Below are 9,817 nucleotides of genomic sequence, written 5' to 3' on the forward strand. Positions count from 1 at the left end.
CCGCAGGGAAATGCCTCGCTGCCTAGGCACCTGAAGCCACAGTAAGCATTAGCAACTGGTTCTGAATCACAGGAATCAAAACTTCGATTTACATCATCATTGTCTGAATCAGCAGCCTGTCTATTAACATTCTTAATCGGATTGGAAAAATACAATTTAAAATAAATTTTCCTAACTATGCTAATTTATTTATGGGTTATTTTCAGGTTCAACATATTTTTGTTTCAGAATTTTTAACAAGTATGTAATAGGCTATTTTAGATTTATAGATGACCTTATATTTTTATGTGAAGGGGGTTATGATTTGGTTAGCGATTTTATTGATTATTTACAGAGTAATAGATTCAATTTACAATTTAGTGATGTTAAAGTAGGTCAGAAAGTTATGTTTCTTGATGCCCCTTTGGAAGGTATAGATGGTAGACCTGTACATACCAGTATATATAGAACATTTTCAGATGGCAATCAGTACCTGAATGGACAGAATTGTCACCCCTTTCATACGATTACAGCACTTCCCTATGGTTAGTTCCTTAGACTAAGGAGATTTTGCAATGATGAACAACAATTTATTCAGGAAATTGAATTCACTAAGAGTATGTTTATAAGGGGGGGGGTATGATGTAAATGGATTAAATTATAATGTCCGTGACATTATGGACCAGAATAAGTACAGTATTTTGAGTCTGAATAGGACATTTTATGTAGTGGGGAATGGAGACAGTAGTAAAATGAATAATAAAAGTGACAATAATAATCAAAAAATATATTTTGTCACTACTTACAGCCCTTTTAGTAGCGCAGTCATCGAGGTGTTGAAGTGTTACTGGGCATTTTTGATTAAACATAAGGATTTTTGTAACTTATTGGAAAGAGTCCCTAGTATTACATTTAAAAGAGGGAGAAGTGTAGGTGATATGCTTATTCATGGGAAGTTTGTCCCTCCAGTAATGTCCATCCATAATAGTGCTGCAAGTTCCTCTGCGCCCCCCTTTAGAGGTACTATATGTGGCAAATGCTGCAGTTCTAAATATGTAGTAGCATACTTTAGATATATTAATGGTAGAAAATGTGAAGTGAAATATACTTCTAGTTGTGATTCAGTGGGAATTATATATGCTATTAGGTGTCTTTGTGGAACATTTTATGTAGGGGAGAGTAAGCGGGCTTTCAAAACCTGTTTGCAAGAACATCTTAGGGACATAAGAACAGCTAGGTTAGAAAGCCCAATTTCTGCTTATTTGCATGATTTTCAAGGGGATGAAAGTGGTTTAGTTATCACAATTTTAGATCGGTTAACTGTGGCTTATTTGGGAATGAGAGTGTAAAGAAAAAATTATTGCATAAGGGAACAGTTTTTATATTGAAATATGATAGTCTGGTTCCCAGGGGGTTGAATTTAAAGTGTAGTTGGAAGGTTTTTATTTAATGTGCATGGGATGTGATTATTTAATTATTGAATAATGAATGTTAGTGATTTAACTTAATGGATGTGGTTATAAAAGTGAGTTTTTTAATGTGTGATGTTTTATTACTCTCTAAAGGCTGTATGCCAAGGCACTAAGAGAAACCAGTGGCTTATTAAAGGAGTTTTGGGGAGTTTCTGGCTGTTCGTAGTTTTTTTTCATCAATATTCTATTTAAACCCTAGATTATTTTTATATTTTGCTTTAGTCAAACCTATCATGCAATATGAAAACAGGAAGAAAAACTCAGCCAAGATAGAGTTTTCACTGTATAATACTTTAAATTCCTGAAATGGAGGCCCGTGGGATATATGGAAATAACTCTTTAAGGAGATCAAGTGTTTCAGCTACATTGTTTCTGAATGTCCATGACTTTTTTACTTTTTAAGTCTTTATGGTTACATTCAGGCCAATAAAGCCAAACCCACCAGTTGTGGACATGCATGTTTCAGCCTTTTTATTATCACTGTCAGCACAGCATAAGTGGATAGCTTGGCTATACTTCAGAAACAGGGTCTTTAAACCCTGCTGATACCTAATAAGATTAAGGTGCTTGCAAAATATCCCAACTATCATCCAAACCAAAGGGTAAAAAGGTTGCACAGAATCTGTTTTTGTTTGCCTTGAGCTGTAATTATTCCACATAACGTGATCCGTTTGCATCTACTGTACAGGTTCCATAGAATCTGGTTTGTTTAAATTGTTCTGTACACGGTCTATAGAGTCTGGTTCGCCTGCGTTTTGCTGTACACATTCCAGACAGTCTGATTTGTTTGCCTTATGCTATACACGTCCCATAGAATCTGGATTCTTATCTTTATGCTATACACGTTCCATAAAATCTGGTTTGCCTATTTTATATTGTACACATTCCAGTTTCTATATTGATTACAACCTGTATACTTCAGTAGTGAATTTCTGCTTGTGCAGTAATCATTTAAATAGTATAGGTTCATAGGATCACAGGTAAGTTATAGGCTATAACTGCACTTGTGGGCCATTTTAAGGCTAATCAATTTCCCTTATAGTGTTTGAAATAACCTGTTCCATTTGGTTATAGATTGGGCTTACCCATTTCATTGTTGATAATTATATATTACCCCTAATGAGTATACCTGGGATCATACCATAGGTAATTTGGGGGACCCATGCATAGGATAAAGCATTTGGGACCTGCCTCTGTTTATTAGTAGTGCAGGAACTATCCTGGATTAAATTTTGTATTTCCCATCCATAGGTCTAAATTGTGCTTGAATATGGACAGGGATGAACTTTGTCTTATGTGGATGGATAGTTTTTTTTCTTAGCAGCAGTATCCTCTATGAGATATACTTCTCCCTCCAAAACATTCTGTTGTAGAAGACATTTAGATCCCTAGACTGAGTATTTCTGATGCCATTGGACTTGGTGATATATAGTAAATCTATCAGTCTGAGAAAGCCTTGTATGTCAGACCAAGTATAGTGACAAGGTTTTGAGTGTTTCCATGTAGGACATGTTGTTTAGGCCTTGTATCCTTTTCATAAGGCATCTCTGTGGGTGTTCCAGTTGCTGCATGTTCCTGGACAGATACATGCCAACGGGGGCATTATATTCAATGATTGGCCTAATGAGGGCTGAATTAAAGAGGAACAATGACATCTCTAGATCAATGCAGTATCCCTTTGTTTATAAGCTGTGCAATCTAGATGATTTTTCTTACAACAATGAACACATGTTGGCCAAATGTTAGGTCACTGTCCAAATAAGTTCCCAAATCCTGAACAACTGGGTCAGCTCTTAGGGGTTTATTGTCAGTGTGGTAGTCCCCGGAGGTAGATGACTTCCCAAAGGACACCCTAATGCAGTTTTTGCATTTAGTTTCAGTCCTTTTTTGGCACCAGTTATTTATCAGATGTGTAAGGTATTACGGGATTCAATGGCTACACCTATCTTACAGTCATCTACAAACGTAGTCAGCCAGAACCCTTTGGTACCTGCATTTATTTCAGAAGAGTACATGCCAGCCCATAGAGGTCCCAGCACCGAACTCTGTGAGACTGTATTGGTGATTGGTCTCTGTGGATGTGACTTCCTCTTTTCTGATTATCTGTGTCACAGCTGTAAACCAGTTGGCAATTCAATGGATGACACAGGAGTTTATTTAGCTTTTCTACTATTCCTGAATGGGGGATTGTGTTAGACGTTTTGGCCAGGTCGAGATATGCAGTGTGTAACATTTTGCCTTCATCCATTGCTTTGGTTACCTTTTCAAAAAAATCCACCAGGTTTTGTAAGCTTGACCTGCCTCTGATGAATCCAAAATGAAATGGGTTCAATGTTTGGAGGTTCCCTATGTCCTACTTGATTAATTCCATGATGAGTCTTTTCATGGCTTTTCATATGAGGCTGGTCAGATTTATGGGTCTGTAATTGTGTAGGTCTGTAGAAAGTCCTCTCTTACGCAGCAGAATGAGAGTAGCTGTTCTCGTAGCTCTTACACGACCAGAGATAAATCTCAACAGAATCAGGCACAAGCCCAGAAATAACCAGGTATAATCAGGGACTCTTAAAACATTAATAGTTTCAATTTGAGGCATTAGCAGAATAAGGGAATGTGAATTAATATACATTTTATGAAGTAAAGGGAGTCTATAACTGTAATTGTCATTATTTGTTAAGTCTAATTCACCACCCTTTCTCCAATTTCTGTGGAGGTTAATAGGGACAGAGCTTGAACTTGAGTCAAAAATCAAGGCTGTCCCTGAAAATTAGGGGTAATTGAGAGGTACTGCTGCTCTCCTTTCACTTGGTACAAACCCTGAATGACGGGTGGACTGGGCAGTGTTGCTGGGGGGGGGGGGGGTAACTAATCATGCTTCATGTTATTTAAGGTACACCCAAGGATATTGTCAGCTCCCATTGGAGCAGTATTTTTAGATTTTGTTAGCACATTTAGGATTTTGTCATGTGTGATAGCTAGAGGCAAGCCAGTTTCAGGTATATCTTGAGGGACAGATGGGAGGAGGGGGGTAATTGGTAAAGGTGGAGCTAAATTTATCAGCCATTAAGTTTTCTATATCTTCAGCCTCAGTGCAGGTAACATCATTCATAAGCTGCACAACATATTGTTGTGTTGTGCTTTTGAGATTACAAACAAATGCCTTATGAATGTCTTTGGCTTGGGTAGTTATTTTAGCCTCAGACTTGGCTGTGGTGGAGTTTATTAAGCTCCTGAGTTGATTGTTTATTTCAGTGATAAGGGTTCTAACATTCTGGGACTCCCTTTTCTTACTTTTGGTTAAAATTATTTTCCTTTTATTATAAAGTTTGTTGATATTATGGCTCTACTATGTGGGTTTCTTTTTGGGGTTTGTCTTGCACTTGTTCCTGCAGGGTACAGATGCATCTATGCAGCTTTTTACATACTGGTATCAAGTGGTGGTCTATGTTTCTGCATATTCAGTGGAATTTGATGGGGATTAGAAGCTTGCCAGTGTATCACTTAGGAGTAGGTAGTTTGTCTTAAAGAAATTTCTGAAGTACCTCAGGTTGAAGGAATCTCTAGCTTCAATTTTATTTCGAAGGAGACTGCTTTATTGTCAGACCTAACAAGTAATGAAGGTATACAAGGCATGGTGGGAGATGCCCCCATATCTGTACGGACAAGATCCAAGATGTTATCCCCCTAGTGGGTACTCTGGCTAATTGTTCCAGGATGTTTATATTGACAAAGTCCAGGAGAGTCTGTACTTGTGTACTAGTGGTGGTGTAGATTCCCCAGTCTATAGCTGGATATTTTAGATCACCTAGGAAAATGGCTTTGGGTCTAATACTGAGTGATGCAAGTTCCTGTAGATTCATTCTTATGCTTTCACATTTGAAAGTCCATGTTTTTTTTTTTTTTTCTTGGTATTATTTTTTTAATCTGTCCAGGTTAAGTGGCAAAAAAAGACATGAATACTGTTCAGCTGACGTCTCAGAAAGAATAGCGTGATTACTCTCAGATGGTGATAGTACCTAGGAAAGTATTGTCTATGCTTGAATTGTAGACAAAATATCACATCCAGTTATGCAGCACTGGTAGCATCCATTAAGATAGGTTGCAAAATATAAGGCAGGTTATTTATCTTTCCTCAAATATGAAGTTTCAAAAATTCACATATACGATAAGGAAAAATAGACAGAGAGTGCACACAGTAAACTAAGAAAGGAGACAGCATTTGGAATCACATTATGTTGACTTTACAATGTGGCCATTGTATTCTTAATATGGACACTTTGTTGCGGCCCTCATCTTCCACCCACAGCCATGCAAACAAAGGAAGCTGTAATCCTAGGTTATAAGTGGCCTCAGTGCAGTCTTCCATAAAACCATTTAATTTGCATTTCACTTATATTGGCCTCATCTACTGTTTTTATCTCACTGCCTTCTCAGAAAGCCAAATCTCCCCTATTCATTCTCTGAATAAAGGAAAGAAATTTGATTTACTACTGTAGGCTATGTTAATGGCCTAAGGCGCCTTTATAAACCTAGCTATACAAAGGTAATTATATCAATCCCAATGCCTGTTGCACTAGATACAACATCCTTTACATTCGAACTTTGCTACTTTATTGCATTGATCTATTAATCTGATAAAAACTAACTTCCTTTATAGTGCAGTTTCCACTGAGCTCTTCAATTCTTCTCCCGTGCCCCCATTTCCACTATGTTATATACAACTTTCTTATAAAGGACCTGTAATCTGTATAGAAACAAACTTCAAAAAGAACAAAAAGGCAAGGAGGCTAGATCCAGTCCATGAAGATTTATTCACAAATTTGATGCAAGTGCTTTCGGTTGACAAATATACAACCTTCCTCAGACAAATCATTCAAAAAGGGATAAGAATTTAAACATAAAAACATGGTGACATCATCACACCCTAATCATAAAATTAAAGCAACTGTCGTCCTATAATGTATGTTAAATGTATAAAAATATACCTATATAAATACACAAAAATATATAGATAGATAAATAAATACAACACATTACAACAACTTAATACTATTTATCAAAATGAATCTAAGTATAAAACCTTTTACTATATTTAAAAATCTATAAAAATATATATTTTATATACATTAACGTCTCTCCAGAGATTTAAGCTTAAGCAAACATTTCAAGGAGCACATTTCATTAAGTCCAGGAAACATGTGGGCAGTCGTTAATAATTGCCACCAAAGCTCCCTATATTCAAAAGTTAAAGACCAAGGTCTACCCCTAGGGTTAATCTTAACCTGCTTGATGGCTAGAAATAGAAAAAAATGGTCATTATATTGGTTAATGTGTCTGCCTAAAGCATTTGTACAATCATTCCTAGAAATACAATACTGATATTCATAAATTCTCTGTTTCATGTGGTGCTCAGTCTTACCAATGTAAATTTGGGGACAAAAATGACATTCAGCTAAATATACAACCCCAGTGCTGTTACAATTACATCTGTCCTTGATGGAATAGGTAGTAGACCTAATGGAAAACCTGTTTGAAACATTAACATGCTTGCACTGGGGACAGCACCCACATTTAAACATCCCTCCTGGTCTAGAGGTAAAGGGGTGTTTTCTCTCAACCATATTCTTGAGGTTAACTCTCCTTTTATAAACAATCTTAGGAAAATCCGGTATCTTATTTCTCAGACTACCATCATCCATTAAAAAAGTCAATTTTTACATATAATAGACCACACTCCATAGGCGTCCAGAGAAAAGGCGGTAATAAAGGATAGAGAAACATTTGTAGCAATATTCTCTTCCAAGCCAATCTTGTCCTGCATAAGACCACCTAATGTTGTTCCTGATGGGCTGATACGATTATTTAATATAAGCTTAAACCAGCCTGAATTCCATTTTCGGGTAACTTCATCTATTAGTCCCTTAATCAAATCAGAGGAGTACCCTCATGTGGCAAACATCCTCATAAGGGTGTCGCATTCAATCTAAAATTCATAATTCAAGGTGGTCATACAGGCAGCCCTCACTAACTGCCCCTTTACAACAGACCGCTTCTGGAAAAATGAATGGGAGCTTTCAAAATGTAGGAAGCAATTAGAATAAGTTGGTTTTCAGTAGATTTTAGCTGTATAACAATTATTGCTGGTATCTTTAGTCAACAGCACATCCAAAAAGTTGATGTAATCAGTTTTAAATTCATATGTGAATTTTAAAAATATAGTAAGATCAGAGATTACTTCAACAAAATGGGCAGCTTCATCATGGTTACCTTGGAGTAATATAAAAATATCGTCAAGGTAATGTGTATACCAAATTACATGCTTCTTAAAGATGTCATGTTTGAAAAGCAATCGTGATCTCCCAATACAACATGACGAAGTTGGCAAAGCTCCCCCCACATGGGAAGCCCATTGCAATACCAGATTTTTGAAGGTAAATATCTTCACCAAATGTAATATAATTGTTTGTTAAAACAATATCAAGAAGGTATTCAGTTAAATCAATTTTGTCTCCCCTTACACTATTTATATGTAAAAATTCCCTCACCCAAGACACCCCTAAGTTTTGGGGAATAACGGTTTATAAATCACACACGTCTGCTGTTAAAAAATGTATATCATTACAGTAGTCTAAGCTGCTAATAGACTCCAAAAAATGCCAAGAGTCACGGCAAATCTGAACCTGACCAGCCAAATATTTCTGCAATTTACTGTCGACTAACTTGGCACACCCATAGGTAATGCTGTTACGGCCGCTGACAGTGGGGCAGAATGGGGAGTTGCTCAAGTCCTTATGCAATTTGGGTAACCCATAAATCATCACAGTAAGAAGTTGTCCTGTTTGATTCTCAGCTAGAGCATCTTCTGTGTGGAGACATGCGTGAATGGGCGTACCTTCATTGAAGGTTGTGCATCAGAGCTGTCAACTCGGCATATAAAAATCTACTGCCAATCATTAGTGGACCGGAGTTCCACAGTGGCGACCCCTAACCAGGAAAAGCCGAAAGACACAACAACAACAACAAAGTAATGAATAATGCTGACAGAATACAAATGGCAGCATTGTCTAATCAGATAAATATATACTGCAATGACAACATTGTAAATTACATATTCAGAAAAGTTAAATTGACTGAAGCTATTTCATGTAGCAACAATATAAATTGAAACAAGTTATGACTTATATTTAAAAGAAGTTATAAGGTAACATATTACTGACAGTGACACATGATAGACAGAGAATGTTTGTGAGTGATTTAGGCATTGAAGTATAGCAAAAAAGAAAATGGGGCAAAGTAGCAACACAAGAGATAAGAGTATATGAATAAAATAGATAATATGCAAGTGATTCTCTCGAGTTTTAATGTCTATCATGCATTTTGTAAGTTGATCTGAAAGCTAATTTGAAAAATAACTGAATATATTAACCTTTGTCTCTAAAACATGTGCATTTATTCTGATATTATAGATGTTCCTTTAGATTTTTCTTGAAAGTGAGAGGATTTCTGTAATTGTCATTTCTAATGATAAATTGCTTTAGGCAGATTTTTTCACATGAGCTTTGAGTGAATGAAGGTCTGTACAGTTTCAGTGAATAGTTATTTCTAAAGGGACATGGAGACTCCAGGACAATTTGTTGCTTAGCATGAGAAGGGCACAGTCTTTCATTAAGTGCTTTACAGTTGAAAGTGTTTAGAACGTAGGTTGACCTTTCAATGATGTTGAGACACTTTGCCCAACTGCATGGACTTGCAATGATGTTCATAGACATTAGAAAGTTTCATGACTATTCCTTTGTGACATAAGTGGATAAGTGGAGTGAAATAATAAAAGCAGATTTCTTAATGTAGGGCAGTGAATGGAGTTATATGAATGAGTTTAGATGTCCAGTCATTAAGCAGCAGTGCATAAACCCTTTAAGGACAAGTAATGGTCCCCCAACTACCTGAGACAAACAGAAAGAGAGAAGTAGAATGACATGAATTTTGAAACTGCATTCACCCTTTGTTGTACTTTCCTGATGCTGTTTTAAAAAAGTAAACAGTTGGGAAGTTCAAATTATAGTATGGAGATTATACTATGTTTACCACGGTATGACAACTTTCTGTTGTTAAGAGTTTTAGAGTCAGATAATGCTGGAAGCAAACTTTAGCCAGATGGACGTTACACTAAAACTCCATTAATGCAGGACAGGAGGAGGTAGAGAACTCCAGCCAGACCAATAGTTCAAAATTGTTAACCTTTTCAAACATAGAGTGTTGTGGGTTTTTTCACATGAATCATGAATATGAATAAATCTTGTAATAGTTTCTAGCCTGCACTCAGGATTACTATATATTTCATAATGGTCTTCTCTTCCCCTCAGGTTTGC

Source organism: Protopterus annectens, chromosome 11.part0 (assembly GCF_019279795.1).
Source record: "Protopterus annectens isolate FY-2018-M chromosome 11.part0, PAN1.0, whole genome shotgun sequence".
Taxonomy (NCBI): Eukaryota; Metazoa; Chordata; order Ceratodontiformes; family Protopteridae; genus Protopterus; species Protopterus annectens.